Raw genomic sequence first — 26,870 nt, forward strand, 5'->3', positions numbered from 1 at the left:
ATAAAAGCAGGATCAATATGACCTCGTAATTTCAGACGCCTCAAAAACGGGGTGGAGTATTACTTGCGGGATGCGGGCAGTAGAAAGATGATGAATACAAAACAAAAAAAAAAAAAATAACAAAAATAATATTAATAAAAAAAAAGAAAGACATTAACTGTCTATAAATACAAGCCGCACATATCGGTCTAAAATTATTATCACAAATTTAACGGATTGTCAAACAGTACTGCGTACAACACGACTGTCATATGCTTATAAATCTGATGTGTTTCATACAATCTCTGTAAGATTTTGGATATGGTATTGGTGCGAATTTCATAACTTACACATACAGCAGCGTATATATGCTTCTTGTATATAGACTGGTACATCTAGAAATTGAGTGACAGTTATCAAACAATCGTTACTAGATTTGGTTTGCCTGATATCGATTTGTTTGCAAGTAGAATAAAAACAAAACGCAAGATATATGTCTTATGGTATAGAGATCCGGGTGCTTTCGCAGATAACGCGTTTACGATTACATGGGCCAGTTATTTAGTTATTATTGATATTTTAACCCTTAAGGTTCAATCAGTGTGAAAATTAGATTTTCTCATATTCTTCTTGCAATCGCTTTATCCATACCAAACTTACCCTGGCGGTGAGAGCCTTATCTGGGCGGAATCGATAAATAGAACAATTCGCCCATCTGGTATAAAGGCGATGTTTGCTTCGTTATCAAATAATTCATTGAAGCAATATGAAGTTAGTTTCAAAAAATGGTTTTTATTTTGTCAATCGTACAGAGTCAACGTTTACAAAGCGTATATTCATATAATATTCTTTATTCTGACTAATTACTACCAAGAAGGGGCTAAATATATCCTTAACAAGTGCAGGTCGGCTCTGAGTTTGTTATGAATTAAGAGCACCGTTGTTTGCACTTTGTATGGTATTTATACCATACAAAGTGTCCCATATTTCTATTATTATAAATAAATTATGTAATTATTATCCAAATGAATAACTAAGCCATAATCAATTTTCTAAAAAGATGTAACCGCCCTAGTCCGTACGTCTAGCGTGTACAGACTTTATCAAAAATTTATATTCATAATATCGCACCATATGAAAATAGTTAAAATTCCAGATTCAATTAAAGAACCGAAAAGCCAATGCTACTCGCTTTGGATTATATTTTTGAAGGAAAACCCGAAATATGCCACGGAAAAGCGGTAATTGCTTACATTAATTTAACAACATCAATCTTTAAGAACGAACATTTATTGTTTATCGGTACTAGAAAGCCCAAAAAAAAAAGACTGTTAGTTGGAGGACCTTAAGCCACTGGATCAAATTTACTTTGGATGAGAGTAGCAAAACTGTATCAATATTTAGCGCAATCAGTGCGTGACACGCGGCCACCTCCGCCGAACACCAACTTGGCATCTACTTGGGCTTGATCCGGCAAACCGCGGGCTGGACCGCTAATCCTATGATATTCTTTGGATTCTATAATATACCTTATGAAAGGGAGTTGATAAAATGATTCTACACGTATTCCTATCTAATATCGAGGACGAAGCAGAAGTATAATTAATGATTATTACAGGTAACTTCACTTACAGGTAAGTTCGTTTAATCATTCATTACTATTTGCCGGTTCTTCTCGGTAGAATCTACATTCCGAAGCGGTGGTAGCTTTACTTTAAATAGTTTGTTAAATGACGATTCAAAATGTGCTTGTTAAAGCCTACTTGAATAAAGTATATGTTGATTTTGATTTTTATTGATTTTGTGGGTGTCGGGAAATCAGTATTGCCACTTAAAAATTAAATACTCAATCAAATCCGTTAATAAACCACCAAAATAATGCAAGTGAATCTTTCAAAACCTGGCTCTTTCATGCCACTTCTCCCCTATAAATTATTCTTGACAAATTATTTGTTTGATCAATATTTTAAGTCTTGTATACCATGACATATTTTGTTTTGTATTTTTTAAGTTACAGAAAATATATCAGTGCAAATACTTATACGACACAATAAGACTATCGTCCTAAATTAGTTTGTTTTAAATTTATTTGATTTGGGTATGATTGACTTAAAACATATCTTAATACAAATATATATATATATATAAATTATTAAAATTAAACAAATGAAAGATATACAATTAGGTAAAATACTTAATTATTACTTAAATTAATAAAATAGCTATTGTTTTTATAAAACAAGGATAGAAAATAGAAAATATGACAGATATCTGTCACGTGTTAAAACTCCCACGTCGCCTTCGAGGATATAAAACGAATTGTCTCAAATTACGACGTTTCTCCTTAATATCTCCAATTGATATTGTTGATTGAACACTGCCTCCAACAGTGACTATCTTACGTGGGAATCACGTAGGCATCAATGTGTTCCCACGGTCATTGTCTGATCAACCTACGGCCTAGCCTTTAGAAGGATTGACCTACAATCCGGGTAACTCATTTTTTTTGTTTCTCCTTACACTGACTTCACATTTTAAAACGTTTTAGTACTTTTACTTTACCTTACAGTTATTTTAGAGTAGACTTTTGTGGGTTAGTGTGTACAATGACTATAGGTATTATATATTATGTAAACAACTTTGAGATATTAAAATAGCAGTTGATAACCTTCTTTTGTTTATCTCTTCTTTGCGTAAATAATTTCTTTATAATCAAGTATTATACATGTTTAAAAATTCAAAATAATAAGATATATACAAATTGATTTGGTTATATAATGATTTTGATTAATAATGCGAAGACAATACGGTTTGCGTCGACGCCTCCAAGGTCGATGTCATTGAACTTATGTACCTACGTCTTTAGTCGGGCGCCGGTTGTCCCGCGCCCGCCATGAAATTAAATGTACATACATATTTATCACACGATTAAATTTATATATAACAAATGTCATTAAGATGCTCTTTAATTACTTGAAGTCGTCGGAAATATTACAAGAATAACATGGCTATTGTATGGCTATGTAAGTATGTTGTTATTTCCTAGTATCTACCTGCTACTATTTATATTAAAACTATATACACTATTAGACTGTTAGTTAAATTTTTACTATTTCTTAAATTATATTTTGATTAGGTATGAGTTGTAAATAAATTGCAAGGTAAATGTTTTATATGCCTGAAATTTCGAATAAATATGTCAAATTAAACATTCTGTCGTATGCAGTGTAATAAATTCAAACAAACAATAGCTGGGTCGGTCGTCGTCAATATTTGATGTAGTGATGACGTCTTACACGACCTGTACCTCGGACTGCGACTAAAATATTATACCATAGTGTTCGTTGATAACGATTTATCTCAAATTAACCAACGTGATAGATACGTAACAATGACAAACAATACGGTTATTCACACCGCAAGATAGTTTAGAATTATCATCCTGAAAATAACACGTATAGGTTTATATTTATGATTATGTACATGATATATTTATCATAACATTTTTCTTGTTCGGGTTTTTCGGCCGTGATTTGTGATCTGAATATTTCATACGAGACAAATTACCCGAGTCATGTTTACTCACTCATAATCATGCAATAAAAGCATGTCAACTGTCACTTATAATTTATAATGATGTTTTGTATTTACAAACTACTGATAAGTTGTATTTTAAGTTCGCAAAGCGTTCCCCGATTAAATTGTTATTGTGTCGATTATTTGGATCTTTTAATAATAAATATGAGAGAGAATATGTTCTCTTGGAAACGTTTTGTTCGGTTTACTTTTCCAGACTCACTTATTCACATAGGCAGTACAATTCATTCGGAACATACGCACGTATTCACATTATAATAGTATATCCTTTCAGGACGGACATATACCCTAATTATGTAATACAGGTTAAAAAAAGGATTTGTTTTTTGCTATTTTTTTATTTGATAAGATATATTTATTCGAAGGGTTTAAAAATATTATTGAGTTAATGAAAAGAAAAATAAAACTGGGAATAAAACGTTGCCTTGAAGTATGCCTTGAGGCGGCTACATGACCTACATTAGCGCTAATAGAATACGAGTGATGTCGAAGTTAAGAAGGGAATCACTTGGTAAGACCGGCCGATATTGTACAAATTAAAAAAAACAATCAGTAAAACATAATCAACAACAATTAAACAATTAATCATTGATTGCCTGATGTTGCATATACTTAGTGAGAAAAGATCTCTTATATGTCCTAGTATATACTGGAAGAGATAAAAGAGTTTACAATGCACTTGATAGGAAGAATAAGTGTATACAAATCATTAACATATTTAGGCTTAATCCGTCTTCATCAGCATAGCATTATGAATGATGTATAGAAATAGTACTTTAGTCGGCTCTATCTACGGGGTAGACAAGAAAAGGAGTTTGCAGTGCAAGCTTAGACTAACTGTCAATATTTAAGAGACGTATGACTTGGCGATTCTCCCAACCTAATTATATTTTTTATATACGTATTCATGTGTATAGTATACCTATAATGTTTTATAAAAAGATGAACTACCAAATGTATTTTTAAAAGAATAACAGTTATTTAAATTCCAATTATTGTTTTCTACTAATTACGTCGAACACTTGGCGCCTTGGAGACACCTCGGTTTACTTAAAAATTATCACTTTTGCGATTGCCTTATTAACTTGATCGTTACACTAAGGAAGGGGGCAAGAGTTAACCTTGCATGTTTGTTGATAAGCTTTTCAATCGGTCCATTGAGCAAATGTTATAGTAAGTTTGTAAACCTAACGAAGTTTGGTCTATTTTTAAAGTATCGTGGACTGTCTTATTTTTGATGACTCTCTCGATGATAAACAGCATTAAAGTTTTGGTATACCAGGTAGCTTAAATCCATATACAATAATTATTTTTAAAAAATAATTATTATTTTTTATGAGTACTTATTGTGATGAAAATGAACATGCCCCGGTCACCTGCACGTGTCACGTGTAGAAGGAATGAGACGGAGTATCATATCTTTTAGAAATATATTGTATAATTTGACCCACTATCATACTGCCGCTTATGTATACTTTGATATTGCTTACGTTGATATACTTATAAACTTTGTAAGTAGATTTATATAGACGAAAAATATAATATATTTAATTTAAATAAAATAATTACTTTTTGTTTAGTCTTCGTAAGGTAAATATTCAATGCATAAAGGCATATTAATATCAGACGAAAATGTATGGGATACTGTTGGGTCTTACGTAGAAATTAACTAATTGTTTGTAATTTATACTTACTAATTTTAGGTAGGTACCTACTTGTTTTGTTTACTTGCTGTATTTTATGGAAATAATATATTATCTACTTTGAGATTTGATCTAAGAAGTAAAAGGTTGTACGAAACCTAATTGTGTAGATATTAATATACGTGTAGTTTTTTATCAAAAATATGCATAAAAACTTTGTTGAAAGCATTAAACACGTTGCTGTGAAAAATAAATGAAAGTTTTTGAGTGATTGTAAATATTATTAAATTGCAGTCATACAGTCTAAAATTTATAGATAATGTTGTAATTTCAAAAGTCCCGATGACACTATAAATAAAAGCATTTTACCTCGTAGTCTTGTGATTAAATTTCCATAAACACGTTTTCATAGAGGATACACAGACGCATCGTGGCATTTCCGGTGCAACGTTATGTGTAATGCATAAATATGGTACAAGGCGGTATAATATTATGTTTGTAACTACTACGAATCAAGCACGCGCTGCACAAAAAACACTAACGCACAACACCCCTTGTTTGATGTCTTGTAACGCAGTACCATAAAAGTTATCGAAATTCTTATTGTTAAATGTAATTTTCCATTAAGATACTTCGCTTGATATTATTTATTATCGGAATTATTCAAGAAATTTTGTTATTTTTCAAAAGTATATACAGTTGATATATTTATTTTATTAAAGAATATAATGTTCTATTTCGGTCTTCGGTATCGCTATCGATTTCGCCGTTCGGTTGATATATTTAATTTGAATCATATTAGGTAACCACAGTCCTTGCCTAGTTTCTTGGCAATCGTTAGATGAATGCCATAGAAATTTATTGATGAGTTCAATATTATATAATCCTAATCACTTCGAATGTTTAATTACGACTAACCTTTACATATAAATCATCGGAATATAAATAAATATACCGTTAATGTTTACAAACATGACCTTGCGATAAAAGGTTATCGAGAGATATCTACATTGCAACTGTGTTGTAATTGTGGAAACATATCTACAAAAATGATCACACGTCTTATTCGATTTGTAGCGCATGACAGAATTGTTTACGGAAAGCGGAATTCGAGGAATGAAACACTAGGCTTGTGTGCTATTCATAGCAGATGATGAGCGATGTGATGGATGGATGACGCGGCCTCGCCGACGCCGCCGCTGCAACGCCCCGGTTTGGCTCGGCGCCGGCGAGCGCCGCTGATCACGAGGGTAAACTTGCTATACATCTATACATGCAGTCTATATTTAACAAAACTCCATTATAATACTAACATACCAGAACCGGCTACCTCATACGATGACGCGTCTTGCGGATCGTCGCTCACAGATGATGTAATTTTATGTTTATAGTTTTGTACTCAATGGACTTAATACTCAACCTGACTATGAGTTCATCGTATTATATGTCATTTAGACGGCTATAATAAAACATTTTAACGCTTTACTGGTATATTTCTGATCAAAAATTAATATTTCTTTAATGTCAGTGTTTTTGTTTACTCAAACGGTATGTATATGTGTGTTGTAACATTTGTTTAAACAAATCTGGATGTTTATTGAAACAACATCACCTACGATCTTTTAACATGTAAACAATTAGTTGAATGACGTCGTTCGTAAATTTGACGATTTTTCGTGTTAATTGACGTCAGACGCATCGATGTCAATGATAGTATTTATAGGATGATTTAAAATGGGAACGAGTAAGTACGACAGGACGGGACCGATTTGGTCACTGATGCCGGCACCCACGTCGCACGTGATTCATTCGTTTGGCCGCGCAACGGTAAACATTACCCTAATTACACTACACGATTGCAATCGACCTAAGCGAAAACCAAGCTTGTTAAGATAACTTTACCAATATTTATAAAGATTACGTTGTAACAGACGATAATACAGAAAGAAAACCTTGTTGCGCGTGACCTGACGCAAATTCTAGGATTTACCTTTGTCGAGTTGTGGGCGTCCTTCAATGCAAAAAAAATGCAAATATATATAAGATATGATGAATATAGAGCGCAAACATATGAATGTATAAGGAAATAAATTAATTGTAAACGTCGTAAAACGACCGTGGCCCTGGCCTATAACGGCAAATCAAACTATTTTTTTAAATATAAATCAACGGAGGGAAGTTCTTATCGATATGGAAAGAAAAATCGTATAGATTTTGTTCCAATAAATGAGTAAGCTACCGCAAAAGTGACATGCTATCTTACCCAATATTGAATGAATGAAACAAGTACCATCTAATTTTATACCAGCAGATAAGAACTTTTGACAGATTAATGGTTGTAAAATGAAAATAATTATACTTACATGTTACTTACTCATATACTAACGTCTGAGTAATAAGAAAGGGCGATCGTGACAAATGATGTGTAAATACGGTATATTTAAATGTCTAGACAGACGATTCCCGCAGTACATTTTGGTGTCTAGACGGTAGACAGTAGTGTTCCTCTACAGTGAAATACCAGTTAGTCACTTAGTATTAACTTTTGTACTTTATCTTCTTAAATATGAATTCATTTTTGTAATTTTTCTATAAAATAAAAGGTCATTGTTACCATGTAACAGGTAAACTCGCCCTTTTTATGTAATTTGTAAAGTAAAATAAAAACACTATTTTAAAAGTATATTATAGTCATATTTTTTCCATTTATAGTCGATTGTCTATTAAAGTTAAAGTATTGTCAGACAAAAACCTAACTGTAGTTTTCTCAATAAATAAAGCTTTGTCTTTTTGTGAATTACTTATTGTTGAAAAGTTATATTGTTTAAAGAAACAGAATAGAAAGGATAATAATAAAATACAATACATAATATTATTTAAGTAAATATTATGGACATAATTGTACACTAAGAATAAGAAACAAGGTCCGTTGGACGTTTAAAATGTCAAAAATTCATATATACGGTTATATATCATTTATGTATATTGCCGTTCCGTCGGCTTGTTTTTACAAACTATTAATTTATTTAGATTAAATCAATGTTAAGCTAAAGAAAAACAGTATCAGAGAGCTGTCTGTGCATGTAAGTAGTAACTAGTAGCGGGCGGGCCGTGGGTTTACTACGAGACAGATTTATTTGTGCGTGCGTTGTTTGTGTTTATTTCCGCGGGCGCTGCGCCGCCGAGTCCGCATTTAGCCGCAACATGATACTAGTGTGCTTGCAGCGACGATGTACCACATTCACACGTAGGCGCATCGCGCCAACAATAGGTCGCCGGACGCCATGATAATGTTCTTGTTTTACATTCCGCTGCACTTAGGACTCTTGTTAGTTTCTTATTGAAATAAGTTATACATTATAGTTAAATAATATTCATATTATTAAATGCATTTTCTTTTTATGTTGATTATCATTATTTACCTAGTCACTGCGCTCTATGGTGATTGCATACATACATAGGAATGCATTCGGACTGGCGTAAAAAAGAAAGTCGATTACCATAATTATCCTTATCACCATTATTCAAATAATAGTATTTGTTAAAATTATTAAATATATAAGTATAATCTATTCATAATTGGAATAGATTCCATTCATTGCGGGCACGTTCTCCTTCGTTATGGTATTTGTATATTAAAAAAAATTGCAGGCAGCATCGCCCGCATATGTGATAGTCCATTTAACAAAACCTTAATTTAGTATACATACAAAAGTCAAGAATTTCATGATAGAAGGTCGGTTGCTTTTTTACAATAAGGATACATATGTTATTAGTTTACAAAAAAAACTATTAAAAAAGGGCGAATTTACTACTTTGTTTTCCATTAACGCGCAAGCATTTATATGGAGTAATATATATTGAAGTAAAAAGGATTTATATTTTTTTTATGTTATGAATTATTTATTTATAACCTTAGTGTTTGACTAAATTGAAATATAATCTGTCTGAACGAGATAAAAAATCGGACCGATCAGATTTGAATACGTTTTTAACTAATATACAAAGATAAAAGAAATGCATATTTAATTAAGGTTTTGTGTAAATTAGCTGATATATGATGACAGCTGATATATGATGATGATGTAATTTGCTGGAAAAATCATGGCGATTGGGATTTTTACTGGTGAACGCCTGTCATAAATAGTTACATTATATACCTATATATTACGATATATATGTTTGTATATAGGCTCTTATGCGGAGTACATAATAAACAAAAATCGAAACGAAAAGTTCAATAATTAAAATTTAAATACAATTGTAACAGTTTATTTCGTTCTAATACTCAGTTCACTTGACTTCTAGTCAAGTTTTTCAAGTTTTTATAAGTACTAGAATGCATAATTTTTTTATATAAAATGTTATTCATGTCTTTTTCGACCGAGTGACGAGTTTTCGACCTTTACGAGTGTAAACAATAGTGAGTACGTATCTTGCGGTATTTTATCTTATCGACAGTCGCAATTTTTCTACGTATTTGATAAGCTACAAGTATATGGATGCTACTAAATATTAATATATATTTTATTTAAATCAATACTAGCATCGCGACTTCGCTTAGATATAATTACGAAATATTTTTACCAACTATTACCAAATATGCTCTTAATTCGAGACAGATTACCAACTTCTACAACTTAAGCTCTATTTAAATATATTTAACATATTTTTCATATCTACAAAACTGTTGACCCAAATAATTACTCGAAGCTCAAGAAGTATTATTATTTATGGAAAATTCATAATGTACCTATTTTGATAAGGTTAGAGTTTTACAACTAAGTTGAAGTGTCGTTATCGTTTATTTTTGCGTATTTATATAAATATGATTACTGACAGTTATCTATTAGAGATAATTTTATAATATATTATAAATAAAACACGATAACATGCATGGTTTTACCATTTTGTTTACATAACGATCTAAAATCAACGGCGATCGAGTATCATAGAAGTGGTATCTTTTAAAACGTTTTTTATGGACATGCTTGAGATGTGAATTCCCCATTTAAAGTTTCGGTATATCCGTTATTCTTGTCTACATCCGCCATAAAAGCACCAGGGCCGATAATTTTCTCTCTGATTCCGTTTCATATAAAATACGTATAAATATATATACTATTTTGACTATCGACAATAATGTTTTTTTTTAAGGAATAAGGAAAAGAAAAACAAATTAAAATTTACCGCGTTTTTGTACCTATTGTTATTGAACAATTAATTGTAATTAATCTTAATTATAATTGTACAATTAATAATTAACAATCATATTATGAGTTTTTTTTATGTGTACATGTTTGATAGTAATAAGCGATAATAGAAGTAACAATAGAATATAAAATCTAGCCTAAATTATATTATAGAGATAATATTTATTTCCTTTCGCGTAATTCTTTCTGACAATGACTATATTTCAAGATTGGCTTTGAAATACTTACTATATTTTAGTGAAAAAAATTATTATTTCGTAATAAACGCTATTTTATTTAAAACGTTTATTACGAAATAATGACCATTTTTTTACGACCATTTTAGTGGTAATAATCAAATAACGATGCACCTATATGCTTCATACTGTGAGGCGAGCTAAAGACGTTTTGAATTAATATATTAAAACCTCAAGTTAAATATGTGTTTACACTATTTAGATTTTCTCAGAACATACATTATAAACAAAAATTATAAAAGCAAGTACTTTGAAAAGGCGCGTCGAATAGCAGAGGTGCGGCAGACGGGGGCTAAGGCGACTCAATGAAAATATAAATAAAGTTCGCAGACGCCGCGCCCTGCTGATCCGTTTTCCTTTCCACGAACTACGACCAGTGTCACCACCGTCTACAAATACGTTAGAAAATATGACATTTAGTTGCAACTGTAAACGAAATATTTATCCTACTAATTATACATATGTGAACGATTGTGTTTAAATGTTTGTAACTCAATCAAGCAAACACGCGGGACGGATTTGGGTGAAATTTGAGAAGGCTCATACAAATACTTACTACATAAGCTACTTAACATCTGCCCGTCGTCCTCAAAGGCGAGTAAAACTGCGATCGGACGCTAGTTATTTGTTAAGAAATATTGATGATAAAAAGCAACAGTTCTTTAGTATCGATCTCTCTTACTTCTTTGCCAATTCAATAAATATATCAGTAATGTAGTTCTAATGATGATTCATTAGGAATTTAAATATAATTTATCTGTGTTTTAATACTGCGATATGATATTTGCAAATTAAACATGAAGGTTAAATGCGGAGGATTTATTTGGATCGTCACTGCACTGTTTTGATACAGTGCGTATACATATCTTGTACATACTCGTATATTGTATGCTCAGTTTGGTTATTGCGTCGCAATCAAGGGGTCGAAGTCCGACGTCGGTCTACGTTTATGTACGAGTGTCGTTATGTCGAGACAATGGGATCGATTGTTTCTGGGAAGATCATCGACACACTTCCCGTCTCCGGACGTCGTGAATGCGTTGCTCCGATAAAAGTATTACACATAATATAAAACTATAACGAGAAAGATTTGAATATATTTTAATCAATCAAAACACTAACAATGTAGGCGCCACATTGTACGTACGTCATATGAGATTACTGACGTCACACGGTACCATGAGTTATCGAATTTAATTTGTCAAATTTGGTTTACCCTTTCGGGTGTAGGTAATATGTGATATAAACAATATCTCTATACAGCAGATCATCTATTGTGTAAGTTTACAGCTTTAAATTCCAGAAACATGTAACATAAATGCATTTTGCGTTAATTAAATGGCCTCACATATATTCCACGTGTCGCGTAGAGTATTCCTTGTGTTTGTTTTCATTCGAATTCATGGCGATAATGGAAAATTTTATTGGTTTTTCGTGCTCTCCAATATTGTTCCTTGTCGGCGATAAGAAGTTAATGTCGTCGAGTGCAATGTAGCGTATACCACGTGTAAGAGCGTTGCACGAGCTCGCTTTAATAGAACAAACTACCTACCTTTCGTATAGAAACTAAACTACGCTAGGTGCAGTTATGCAACAGTTAAAGATTTGTACCGTAGCTTTTAGAAACCGTGCATAATCAACATGCGTTAGAATACTTGTACTAGCTGCCTTGCCTTTTACTCTTATCGCCTTACACGTGCTTCTAGTTTACTATGTTACAGTTGTACACACTTTATTGTAAAAATATCAAAGTAATTATTTTCCTCGTGAAACTTTTTAACGAGCAATTTTGTATGACTTTATTGTTGGAATTAATATTATTTTCGAAATGGATAAGTATACACATGTGGGTGGCTTAATGGACGTTTAAGGGCTAGCATTGTCCCTAATATTGACCCCTATACCCGTATGTCGTAACGGTGAGAAGTACGCGTTAGTTATTAAAATGATTGAACGTCTCTGTCCCTAGAATGTGGGTATTTATATTCTCACGCTAGCGAGTAGAAACCCGTTTCCACGGTATGTTTATGTGAATACCAAGTGAAAGTAACAAAGTACGAACGCCGTCTACGTTGGCCCACTTCATTCGATACTTGTGTTGATAAACAAATGCATAGTAAATTTTAATAAATAACGATACGGTCGGATGTTCTCTCTAGTGGTGACCCGAAGTGAGCAGACGGCGAGGCGACGAGGTGCGCGACGACCACTTTGCTCGACATACAGGTTTTTTTTCTCTAAATAAATCATTGCTTTTATAGTCGCTACAGAAATTCAATACCGTCTGCCCGGTTCCGGCAGAACGCGCAAGATGAGATCTTTTTGTAAACTGTTTTATTCATGATACTAATGCAATGCAAATAATAGTATACTTAAACTTATGTTATCATACCTTGTCGAGTTACTGTTCAAAGTAATGTTTTAAGTTAAGTTTAATCATGGTGATACTGTGACATGAACAAGTAAAGGTTTGTTTGTTTTTTGTATGCGTTGACGACGCAAACTTATTCTGATAAATGTTTTAATTCATCGATCTCCTGTAAAATATAATCATTAGTCGAATGTATTTCGATACCATCCACAATAAGTAATTACACGAGTTGCTTTTATTTTATCTAAAGCAAAATTATCTTTGTCGTAATGTTGGCAAACGTCTAAAAATAGTACGTCATTGTGGAATTTTTTTCAAAGTACTATTATTAAAATATAAACATTAAATATGTTCTTTGGAAAATATGTTTAAGATAAGAGTCGCTGTGATTGTTGAAGATCTACGGTAATAAATATTTTAGAGAAAACACATTTGTTTTGACAAATGTGTTAAATTGTTATTATTTTTAATATGGTTCATGAATGTCATTATTACATAAAATAGGTCAATAACTATTTATGTTATATTTACCTATGTAGCCTAAAATTACACCTTTTAAGAAGAAAAGCCTGGTTTGGAGTTTATTCCACCACGTTTACCAATGCCGGTTGGTTGTTTCACATACATATTAATTATAAATTAATTTTAACTACATACTCCTTGTATTATAACCCAAATATCATATGAATATAAAAATATAACAATATGACGTTTAATACACGGCTTGTGTGTACGTAAAACTGAACTGCGAATGTTTGTCAAATAATAATTCAAATTCTTGTTCTTTCATGACCCGGAACTTAGTTGAAGTATCCTGTTAACATTCCATGCGGCCTAGATTTAAATTGAGATATTAATAAGAGTAGATAGGCATTTGTATAAATAACCATTTATTATTAAGTTACCCTTTACAGATGACATAAGATTATTACGTATGTATTTATAGTAATTCCATTCTAAAGTGACTGTAACTATAGTGTTGTTAATAACACTCGCAACTTTTATTATCACAAAATCGCAAACGTGAATAGTAATTAATATCATTTATAAATAGTAATTCACTAATGTATGTAATTAGACAATGAGTTAATTATGTACAAATATAATGGAGCCATAAAAATAATTCAAATCAATAGAACAAATGGAATTTCTAATTAAAAATAAACATAGCTTGAATCTAAAATATTCGAAATTCGTGGTCTAAATTAAGAAGGTACCGTTCCTGTTTATTAGAACTAAAAAATCTTAAGTAAAATAGCATTTATATCAGAGATATCCTACTTGATATCGATGAATATTCTGAGAACGGTACGTAGTAGGGGCAGGTGAACTGTCTCACGTGGTTTGCTGGCTTTGTGTCAGCCTGGCGCACGCAGACAAGGGCAAATTTAAATATAAGAGGCCAGACACAGACGCGATTTAGGCGGGGCTCTGTGTTATTGCCATTCGTGACCGACTGCTTCTTGGAAATATTCATTTGAAGGTTGAGTAATATCAGAAAATGAAAAAATATTGAAAAACATTTTACTTGGAAGAACTTTAAAAAACATAGTTCATATTTTTAAAAAAACTATTGTATCAAAAATTATTGTATAACGTTAAATCAAATAATTGAATATGTCTGTTATGTTGTTTTCGATTCATGTTACATAATAAGGTAATATAACAACAGTCACAATAAACCAAATGACCCCAAACTTGAGGGCTCCCTAGTCATTAAAGAGTTTACCATTAACCTTCCAGTTCCGTCATCAGAACAACTCAAAACAGATAATTGCATTTTCACCTAAATTACATAATAGGTATGTATTTACATAACTTAAAGTCGCCTTCCTGTTTACATACCTTGTTAGCTTAATACAACGAATACAAGTGAGGCAAACGTCAAGTGTGCAATATAATTAATAATGAAATTATAGGCTGTAGTCAATTTCCACAGAGTCACAGATCTGTTTGTAGGTTACTCGTGGCCTCAGAAGCGTTTGGTCCGTGACTAAGTGAAAATACGGAAATGTTTGCGCAACGTGCTCGCTTTTATACCTTCGTAATACAATATTGGAGCAAACAGTCATATCGCTATTGTCGTGTGCTTATTTAGCGATCCATTTTGTTATTGATAGCTTTAATAAACATACGTATTTGGTTTGATGCATCAGCATTTTTTAACAAGTCGAGTGTTGTTGTAAATACTATCGTTTTTTTTATTACTCATTTACAAATAATAGCAGTTCTAAAATAATATGGAAAATGCCTTCGAATAATCTGTAAGAACATCGCAACAATTTAGTCTATATCACGTACTGTGTCAGAGTGTAAGGGTTTAATGCCGCGTGGTGCGGAACACGAGCAGGAAAATTACACTACAAAGTGTCAATTGAATCCAATTTCTGAAAATACAATGGTTTCATCAAGGACACGTGCGTTGTTTGTTGTTTACTTGATACTAAAATTAGAAAGATATAAGTTTGTCTGATTGTTTTTCCGAATGCACGTAAAACTTCTAGCATGGTTGATATGAAAGTTTTATGTAACTTTCGAATATGTCATCAGTTGGTGTTCATTTTTTTCAAAGAAGGCTCCTTTATTAAGAAAAATATAATACAAAATACAATGGCGATCCATCGAAGACGGGGTAGCAAAACAAGCTTTACGGCCTTGGGTATTTTTTTAGACAATGTTATCTCTTTATCTTTTTCGAAATAAGAAGACACGGTAAGACATTGGATAAGTCATAAAAAAACACCTAAAACAACATTAGGCCTTTATATTTCGTCACTTACGTGAAAATTGTACAGATAGTAACTAGTAAGTAGGCTGGAAAACAAATGGTTAGGTACCAATTTCATTATTAAACGAAAATGTTAAATATAAAAATTATGTTGAAAAATTCCTTTAACAATAATACTTTTAATTCCATAAATATATTTTTTTGCATGAACGAATATTTATTTTTGTTAAGTGTTTTTTTTTTAATTTTATAAATACAGTATTGGCATAAAAAGAATACGAATGAAGCGATTAGCTTTGTGCAAAGACAAATTTCAAAATTATTAACTGTTTATTTTTTTACGCTTAAAGCCTGTCCTTTTGTTAATATATACACTATTCAAATTAAATTAAACTACATTAAAATATAAAATAAAACGTATAATTATCGTGACGGATATTTATATCTTTAATATTTAAACAACTTCCCTGGAAATAAACTAAAGTTGGCACGCATTCGAACCACGCACTGGCCTGTCTGAGTATGGACAATGCGACGATTGAGAAGCAAAGTCCACACCAACATAGAGGCAGACCACCCGCACATTGATACTTCATATGGTTAGCAATTATGTAGTTTGTATTATCTGGCATATTTGGTCGTAGGATTCTGTTTAAGCTCGTCTGGGTTGGTACCACCTACTCAATATATATTTTATCGAAACTGCTTTATACACAGTATTGTTTTGTGCCGGTTTGAAGGGTGAGTGAGCAAGTAACTACAGGCACAGGGGCCATAACAATTGATGGCGCATTGATGTCGTAAGGAAATTTTAATATTTCTTATAGCGACAATGTTTATTGGTGATGTGGCCACTTTCATTCAGGTGGCCCATTTACCCAATCGCAAATACATACATTATAAAAAAAATCTGATTGTAATTCTAAATCATTTAAAGATTTATTTTTTAACTGACATATAATCAATTGAAAACACTTTCTATAATAAAATCCTATTGTATAGAACACGATTCTACCTACTATTTATCTACTCAATTCTTGCGTGTTTTTTTATCTTTGTTTATATTCGTATTACACGCGTAATAGCTTTTTGTCAGTTTTTCTTGTAAGCATACATAATTTATAGCGCATTTATTAACTGCATCCTTGATTTATTATGTTTCTGTTTTTAAATTCGCTTAAACACCGGCATAGTACATGAGTTATATAAAAAAAAAACAAACAATTTTATCACGATGTAAATAAGCCGACATCGGGTTCGTTTCAAATAAAATAAAGATTGTATTTTATGATTACATTATAATGGGCATTAACATTAAAATGAATAATATTTCATAAATTTGGATAGAGGTACGTAGAGCGTGCTAAAGTCGTGTGAATGACTGGGTCTACAACCTTAGCGGCTGAGCGCAATGACGCAGCTTGCCCAGCGTCCTGTGTCCTTGGCAGTCGCCGTTTATAGAATAGAAATAAAACCGGTCAAGTGCGAGATTAATTCCTACCTCAAACGGTAGACGCAAATTTTAAAGATATATAATTTGGCAATGAACACTCGCCCTTAGAGTATCCTTTTGGTACTGCAAAATAAAGGTGGTAGGAATACTTGTCGTCGCACGTATTTTTACCCAAGATGTCCCGTTTACTTTAAACTTTATATCGTATCGTAATCTTTTATAATTATTTATATCAGTATATTGCAATATATTATATATTGCACAATGTTTACGTAATATGAAGATGTTATATAGATTTCAATAAAAATTATATTACACATAATATGTGTACGTTTTATATAATCATTATACATATAAATAAATTGTTTAGCAATAAGTTATTTTATATCTTCATTAATGTTGAATGTAGAAAAACGTATAGAAACAAAGTTAAGGAAAAGAGAACAGTTCGTTATGTATGCGGAAAAAACTGAAATAAACATACGATGATAATCCGCTGTGCTTTGCTGTATACATCGTGAGTTTGTTTTCTTCGTGAGGTGTGAATAATACTTTCTAAAAACAAGGTGAATGTGAATAGAAGGTAAATAAAAAAATATGTAACAATACATTTTCTTATTTAGTTTAGTTGTAAATAAATATCTCCATATATGATATTTTTTATCAGTAAAATATTTTTGTCAGTCAGCAAGTTTCTCCCCGTCACATATTTATTTCATTTATTTTACATACTTCAACATAAAAACTTATATTAAAATGAATGCTAGCTTATTTTGATAATGAGTGTTTAACTTTTTGTTTTAAATATCCTTTGAAATGTAACACGGCTTTAAAATACCTGCAATGGTCGGTACTTTTGTGCTACTTCTATTCGTTTCGTTACTACCTGCGTCTTGTCCTTTTATTTACATCTGGTACAAAAATTTGCTTAATTACATGAATGAAGTGTAAAAATTCCGTTGTTTGCTCTGCTTTTGAGTTTCTTGCCGGTTCTCCTCGGTAAAAACTATATTCCGTGCCGATGGCACCATTTTATGTTATTTATCTTGTAAGATTTAAAAACTAGCACTATTTAATAAAAGAAAAATCTTCTCACTGAAGTAGTGATATCTTCCAGACACCTCCGGAACCTCACCGAAAAATGCTTGAAGGACACATTGGACAAGTGCGGACAACATACTTATATTAAATTCGAAAGTTACTGTGAAACGAAGATGTCTCGGAATGTTCGCTAGAACTATAATATATTTACAATCTCTCAACATGAAACATATACATAAATTCGTATGTCTATTGGTTTTATCGTTAAGTATTCGCAATAAATTCGATTCGATTGTCTCTCGTCTATAATCTCTCATTTTTTTTAAAAAGGAGAGAGGATAACTCATCCTAATTATAAAAAGTATTTTTTTAAAAGCACATTTATATCTAAAACAAGAAACAACATTATTCTTATTTATTAAAACAAATGATAAATATTATGACTATTAGTAAACAATGACTATTTCAATTATTAATAATACTCAATTATCTTAAAGAAAATATAACAGGACTCATATACCTTTTGTAATTAACAATGATAACACTGAAATCATGACATAAGTGGTGTAACATATATTTTATTTAATAAATAGTAAATAATGTAACAAACACTGTATAATTTATTTAATATTTCGTAAAAATATTTTTTCTTTCAATTATAAATATAATATTTCGACGTATGTATTTGAATCGCGAACGAAGGTTTTCCGTTTTATATGTATTACACAATATATTGAAAAATCTTGCTTAATTTTCAATGACAACATGGCAAGCTATGGACTTGCGCGTGATGGAAGATCGTTTCTTATTCGGCACGTACTACATATATCTTTTTTTTCTGTAAAAGCATGTCATCCATGTGCAAGCATGCAGTCTTAGATAACATGTTAAGAAAAAAAATTACAATGTAGTGATACCATACTTGCATACATTTAAAAGTGTTATACAACGCGCACAACTAAATTTTTTCTACGATTACTAACATGTATATAATTTTTATCATTTCTTCACATCTCATATAGTAATTTAAAAAAAAAAAATCTTTTCAACGTATTTTTTTACAGTCCTAAGTTTAATCAATCGTAATAATTAATTGATGTACGAACCAATAGCAACGTTTGAGTTTTTCTTATAGTGAAACTAGAAATTATTTGCTAATAAGCTTATTGCTTGCTCTTAGAAAGGATATTTTGCGGACTCTATGAATGTGTGGAATGTAGTCCTCACGGAGGATGCAAGCGTGCAACGGCGAACGACCGCGTCGGCGCGCGCCGGCAAGCGCGCATTCCCGTCGTTTGATTCACGCCATGTAACTTCAGATTTAATGTTTTCTTGTTACATCATTTTCATTTTTAGTCGAATCACATAATTTTGAAAATATAAAAAAAATATACAATGATAAACTAGATTTGATAATAATATACTAGTCGCTGCCGTCTGAAATAAAAGGTAAAACTAATAATAAGGCCCCGAACATGCGGTGTAAAATGAAAACATATATGTATATTTTAATATACTGGCCATATTTAAAAACTGATTATAATCTTCTAATAATAATACCATTATTTTAAACGTCCTACATAAGTATTATTAATAATTAAGTACGTTATTTTAAAAATGAAACGGTCAATGGCGTCTCGGTCGACTTCATCGAACTGAGTTGAACGTATTGGCGAAGGGATCTCGTCCTTCGGAGAATTTGCACTCACACATCAAAGTGGGGATTAGAAGCTTTGCCGACTGCGCCTTTTGAGTTCTTCTACATTTTTATTGGTTGTTCTGATCTTTGAAAATAGTATGTACTGATCTAATGTAAAAAAAAAGTTCAATAATAAGAACTGGTAAAGTTATTCTTACACTATATATGAAATCATTTAAATATAAATGATTACATAATTTTCATTAAATAAAATCAACATTTTTCAATTCGATAACAAGGTTTATTACTTAAGTAATTAAATGCTAATATGTCAGGAATTGAGAATACTAAAAGTTTTAAGCAACGTGAGAAGCACGTGGTAGCCGCCATTTTGATGTTTCACAGATTTTAGCGCCAACTTTACAAAAGGTGCTTTATACATCGACGTAGTGTTATTATATGAGTTACATATAATTAAATGCATAGAATTATGTGTACAACGTTTTTTTTTAATTTTAAAAGTAACTCGATCTTATGTGTATATTTTTATTATATGAATGTAGCACGTGTTCCTTGGTTTTCATCGCGATTGTTTACTATTTTATGTTATTATATTTTTGTTACTCAGTTGACATAAAATCTTGTTGGTGACTATTTTTAATGCTACATTAAAATAAATGAATACCTAGGTAATATATAATTTTGGCATTAGCCTAGAAAATAGAAGCTAAGTATAATGCAGCACGTGACTATTTCAATCAACAGCGAAATAGTCTACTACGCTAAAATAGCTATCAATAACAAATTAGACTATAGTTTTCTCTGTCTTTATAACAACCGTCTTCATAAATCTCAGTCCTCTATTTTTGTATTCTAATTTAGATATCTAAAGATAAAACGTATAGGACATGTACTTACGGAACTCTTCCCTATTCCCTATACGGTTGGCGCCAAAACGTGGTATGGTACTTCCACGTTAATGGCCGCCGTTCATTGCGCCCGCCTGGGTGTATTGCCCGCAGTTCGCTACGCGCATCCTGCTTACTACGTTTTCATATCCTTCTCGCACGCGTATAATGGCTTGTCATAAGAAAGGGATGCGCATATCACGTGCAGCGATTTTTGTACCATAGAAGGACGCGCCATGAGATCAATGCACTTTCCGAGGACAGCGAGGCCGTTTTTATACGGGTTAAAGCGTTTAGTTTTGTTTGTAATTGAAATCTTATGTGAGTGGACTAAGATTTATTTTAGCAACGAATCTCTAATATCGATGTCTAGACGCGCGGGAAGTGAATAAAAGTATGTAAGTAAGTAAGTAGAAGGCATTCCACTGGGTGGAATACCAGGCATATTGTGCGTACGGCGGCTATAACATGGTCGTCGTCACCAACGGCCGCTCTCTTTTAAATCCCACCTCGTATTTTTAACCATGTTTCCATTAATAGATTTATGTTAATATGGAATATTTACATATCTAAATATAACTTACTTTTTCCTACGCTACATTAGTCTGTTGTTGAATGGAAGATTTATTACCGCGTCCGCGTGTTAGTTTGAATTTATTATTTGTTTTGTTAGTTCCATTTTGAATTGCAGATAAGATGATGTTTCAGAAGGAAAAATTTAAGACTTTGTTAGATTGTCTTCTAAGAACGTAGAAGCAAATTTTGCTGATAAATTATAAAACAATGCTTAATTACAAACAAAATGATGACCTGCTTAGAATATTAGGTCAGTATATTTTTAAAATAGCAAACTATGATTTTATTAATTAATATGTAGAAATGTCATGAGTAAATATCCGATCTGTAACCAGTTACATATCAACGTTTACCGACAGATTGGCGAGAGGACCAACCAGTTTACACCAGGTCGTCAGAGGACATTTTTTATCTATTTATACGGTTACCAAATAGAATATTCCGATAACATCTTATAATATTTCAAATGAAATAACTTAGAATTGTATCAATTTTGAAGAACCCTATATAGGTTATTGTTATATAGACAACAAATATTTAAAAACCTAAATTTTGAAGATAATACTTTGCTTCAGATAATATTTAAGAAAATAGATTGATTATTTTATTAAAAAAAAAATATATATAGTTGTGGTTTATGCTAACCTATGATGATATACTATTGACTGCTTTCGACCAGGGCGGCATTCTCAAGCCAATTGTTCAGGACATATTACGTAGTAGGGCTTTGTGCGAGCCACACTGAGTAGGTACCACCCAATCATCAGATATTCTATCGCCAAATAGCAATATTTAGAATTGTTATATTCTGGTTTGAGGGTTAAGTGAGCCACAGTAGTAAAGTAACTATAGGCGCAAGGGACATAACATCTTAGCGTCCAAGGTTAGTGGCGCAATGGCGATGTTAGGAATGTTTCTTACAGCGCTAGTTATCGCTTGTTATGGGCGATTGTGACAATTACCATTAGGAGTCTCTCCTCCTTCCGCATACCTTTATTCTATAAAAAAACAATGTTTAAGTGTCGATCAAACAGGTGCACTCCCACTCTCTCATAAACCAATTGGACGGCAACTCTGAAACGACCGTTGAGAGATCAGGCGCAGGACCAAAGGTTCTATGATATTTTTCCAGCTTCCACAATCCAGACCATTACTGATGATTATTAACAGAAAAAACACTGACAATGGGTTAATAATATATAGCCAGATACTAGACCAAGATACAATTCATAAAGTGTGATAGTGTTTAATAAAAAATGTTACATACATATTATACCGATATAAAGTAGAAGGACGCCTTAAAAGTAGTGAGGAAGTTTTAATTACCTTTCATTGTGTTACTAAACACAGAATGGTAAACGATCCCTTTTATTTATTTTAGTTTACATTTGATATATTATTTTAGAAATTTATTTATTTGTTAATAATATAACATACATTTTCATTATCATTGAATATAATATACGACTAATTTTAATATTTTATTTAGATTTTATCAATTATTATAATTACTCTTGCCAACTTATATAAAACGGATTTTATATTTAGTTAAAACGTGAAAACGTAAAAATGATTATTTAGTATTTGCCAATGAACGTTATGTAAATTAACGCAATAACAGAAAATATGTTATCAGTGAGCCAACTTGGAAGCGACAACAATAAATAAAATAAAACAACGACATACAATACGCGAGATTGGCGTAACGATATTAAACTATTGGACTATATATAATAACGATAAATAAGATATTGTCTTTTTGAAAAACATTACAATAAGTTTAACTAGGTACTTATTAAAAAAAATGTAAATTTCACTAAAATATACATATAAATTTAGGTAATATTATATTATAGGTAAATATTTTTTGAATAAAACAAATTTTAAGTGGACAGGTGTACATTTTCGTATTATATTATGCAACGGATTGTATCTGATCGTGCGTATAAATAAATAACATTCTGCATAAAGAGCTGGTAAGTAGTACTTTATATATATGGCGTTGTTTTAAGTTTTTCTTCTACCTTGAGGACAACGACCGTACCGCTCTGATGGGTTTCACGAGAGCGATACATATGTACAAAACAGTATTTTAATTATCTCAAGTCAATTAGCATTTAAAGTAAGTTAAATATAGTTATATATTGAATTTTATAACATTTAGTGGAACTTGATAATAGTTTTTTAATTAATATTGAACTCGTTCTAATTCATTTGTTTTATACACGTACGTATGTGGTTATTTAAAATTTCATTGTCAATATTTTAATTAACGTTGACTTAATGTTCAATATTTATTATAAAGTATTTTTTTTATTTACATATTGTTACATTTATATACTTAACGATGTATTATATAATGGAATTATAAAATATTTTTATTATCTATGAATGTGCGTGCAATATGTTTTGTTACCGTGCTCTATTTTAAGGTTCAATATATTCTTAAGTGGTAAACATCCGGTGATGCACTTCGACCGTTATATCGATATTTGAATTTACGCCATGTGCGACGCGTCGCTTCGGGGGCACCCAGGCAGGTGTTTTACGAAGAACGAACGTATATACTTACTAACTACATTAAATAGGGTCAAAGGACCGACTCAAGGCCGGTGTTCAAGACATTCGCGTCGATAACCTTGGTAGGCGCCTCAATGTTGTCAATACAATGCTGCCATAGTAGGTATATTATGACTAAATTGGTATCTGTTATGGCATCTAAGCTTTTTAACCGGATTATTGATTATATTATCTGATATTTATATTATTATAATTTCGTTTATAAAACTACAAAATTTATAGTTCCTATTATACATTAGTGCTAGTTTTGTACGCATTCTATGCATCAAGCATATTTTATCTGAGTTCATTTGGTTGGCCAAAGTGCTTTTCAACTTCCGATAGATGGCGCGTAAATCGATCGAGATAGTAATAAAAATATATACGAATTTTTGCTGCTTACATTTAAAAAATAAACCAAAATAAAGTTCACAACACGATTTTTAATTAAATCTTACAATCAAATGATCGTTTTTTTTTTTCATTTAAATGGTACCTAACGATGATTATGTTCTAAACATTGTAACAACCGTCTAAAATTATATATGGTTTAATAAAATGAAAACAAAGTAAGTTCGTGCTTCAGTTTACCTACACTTTTACACGTGTCTAATTTGTTATATTATACTACGGTACGTGTAAACGTGTTTGTAAAGTAATACATTATTGCAAGTGCAATGATTTCTGTCGCTAAGTGGTCGTAAGTAGTTTGTGTTTTATACATATTTTAATTACCTATCATCATTCATACCACTATCGTAAAATGTTTACGATGCGAGTGATTTGTATGTAGGTATTCATAAATATATTCACTGTAACCACATAGCACCTGTAAAAACGCACCTGCTTAGTTCTGCATCGGAAAGGTTGAACATCTGTGCCCATGCATTCAGATAAATTGCTGATATTTTTTTTAATCAGCGATATAATATCTTATGAACATATGCGTCATCAAAAACAAATAATTGATTATATCTCATTCACATGAATTAATTAGTAGTGTATTTAATTTTTGTATTGAATACTTAGTACGTTATTGCATGGTGAAAAAAATATAGTACAGTACAATACGTATACCACAAAATGTTTTGATAAACTGAGATTAGTTAAGTAAACAACTTTTGTGTGTAACGTGGACACTGGATTTGTATAACAGTAGTAAAATGTTATAAGGGTCGAATCGAATTTTAGAAATTGTAAATTTCGCACTTCGCGCGTCATGTTTCGTCTCTGTTGGCGCCAGTTTCCGATACCGACGATAATCAGTCATAGAAGATATACTAGTCTTATCAATTCTGGTATACACAGAATTGATATGGAATCAAAACTGATTCACCTGTATTTCTATCAACAATATTTTATTCAAAAATAGTTTTGTTCGTAAGGTACGTAAAAAAACCTTTTGTAGCCTGAAAACACAAGAAACAAGAACATTTTAATATACTTTTAAGAATTTGTTGCTTTAAATTTCAATAAACCGCTTCTATGTATGATTATATTTTGGTATAATTTAGACCATTTTTTTATATGGTTTTCGAATTTGATTCATCCCAAATAGCATCTAACTAAAATGTGTGACGAATGTCTAAGTTCAAATATTAGATAGATCATAATATTGGAAATAATTTATGCAATTTACATACAATCAGAAGTCTACTGTTAGACCTAAATTTTTAATTTTTACAATTAATAATTTTTCGAACGCCCAACAGTTTTAACAAATAGAACTGACCTACCCAAGAACGCCCACATTTTAAATCGTAATAACAAATACTATATCGTTGATATCAATGATAATGAAATGCACCGAACATCCGCTTGATATATTATTTGCTAAAAAAACATGCAGCTTGCACCGTGTGTATTTTGATTATTTAATCGTATAAAGATGGCACCAGATGGCGAGTTCATTGCACGATTCACGTTTTATTTTAAAACGAAGCCTTCGGGGCTCAGGGGTTGGTGAGGTCTCTCCGAAAAAAATCGTCGGCACACCTGGCTTTTTTTTATATTCCTCCAACAATATCTATCAACCTAGAAGGACAGATGTAAAATTACTGAAATTTTTCTATGATTTTAATAGACTTAGTTTAACAGTCATCTTAATTCAACATGACGCATTGATGTATTGAGATGAATAGATTTATGAAAAATTATATTTGAGATTATTATTATTACCTTTTACTAATGATGTCGTTATCCGTTTAAATCATGTATACAATTTTCCGTGTAAAATATACATATGATTTATGTATTTGTATATTTATAACACGTAAAATGTTTCGTTACACGTGGTACCAAGTTCAACATTGTTTATTGTGCTATTCTTATAAACAACTTTACACACTAAAAAAAACTGAAAACTTGACTGTAAACTCATAAAAAAATATAATAATACTTTATTACACATATCTACATATTCAATATATTCTCTTTATATACATATATAGTTGAACGACAGACGTACATAAAGAAAAATGAACACCTTTGCTATTTGAATATATATGCGGACAAAGTATACATAAAAGAAATTAAAAAATGAATTAGTGAAATGGCGAGTTATGTTATGCCCTCCGTGTTGATTCATAATAATTTAATATGAAGGAGGGCCTTGCATTTGCAGATGTGACCAATATGCGCTCATCGACCAGCACGTGCCAGCACCAGCTGGACAGGTTTTTTTTTTATAATTTTATAGGATAAGATGTCATTTTTATTTTTCTTATATGTAACTGAAAACAATGAAATAATAATGTAATGAATAAAATTAAACATAAGGAGAGATTGATACAGAAGAGAAAAATAATTTAATTTTGTAAGCATTATCTTTTGATTAAAGTATTTTAATGACATACATAGAAACTTATTAAAGTTGTATAAGATATCATGGTTTTGCATTCAATCGCGTTGCTTTTCCGCTCTTGCTG

General features: G+C 31.4%; 1 protein-coding gene across 1 annotated transcript in view; it reads left to right on the plus strand.

Moving 5' to 3' along the window:
* The window catches only part of LOC113394024 (3-phosphoinositide-dependent protein kinase 1), a 64,113-nt gene that overhangs the window by 29,915 nt on the left and 7,328 nt on the right, over positions 1 to 26,870 (plus strand). The window lies entirely within an intron of this gene.

This window comes from Vanessa tameamea, chromosome 16, assembly GCF_037043105.1.
Source record: "Vanessa tameamea isolate UH-Manoa-2023 chromosome 16, ilVanTame1 primary haplotype, whole genome shotgun sequence".
Taxonomy (NCBI): Eukaryota; Metazoa; Arthropoda; class Insecta; order Lepidoptera; family Nymphalidae; genus Vanessa; species Vanessa tameamea.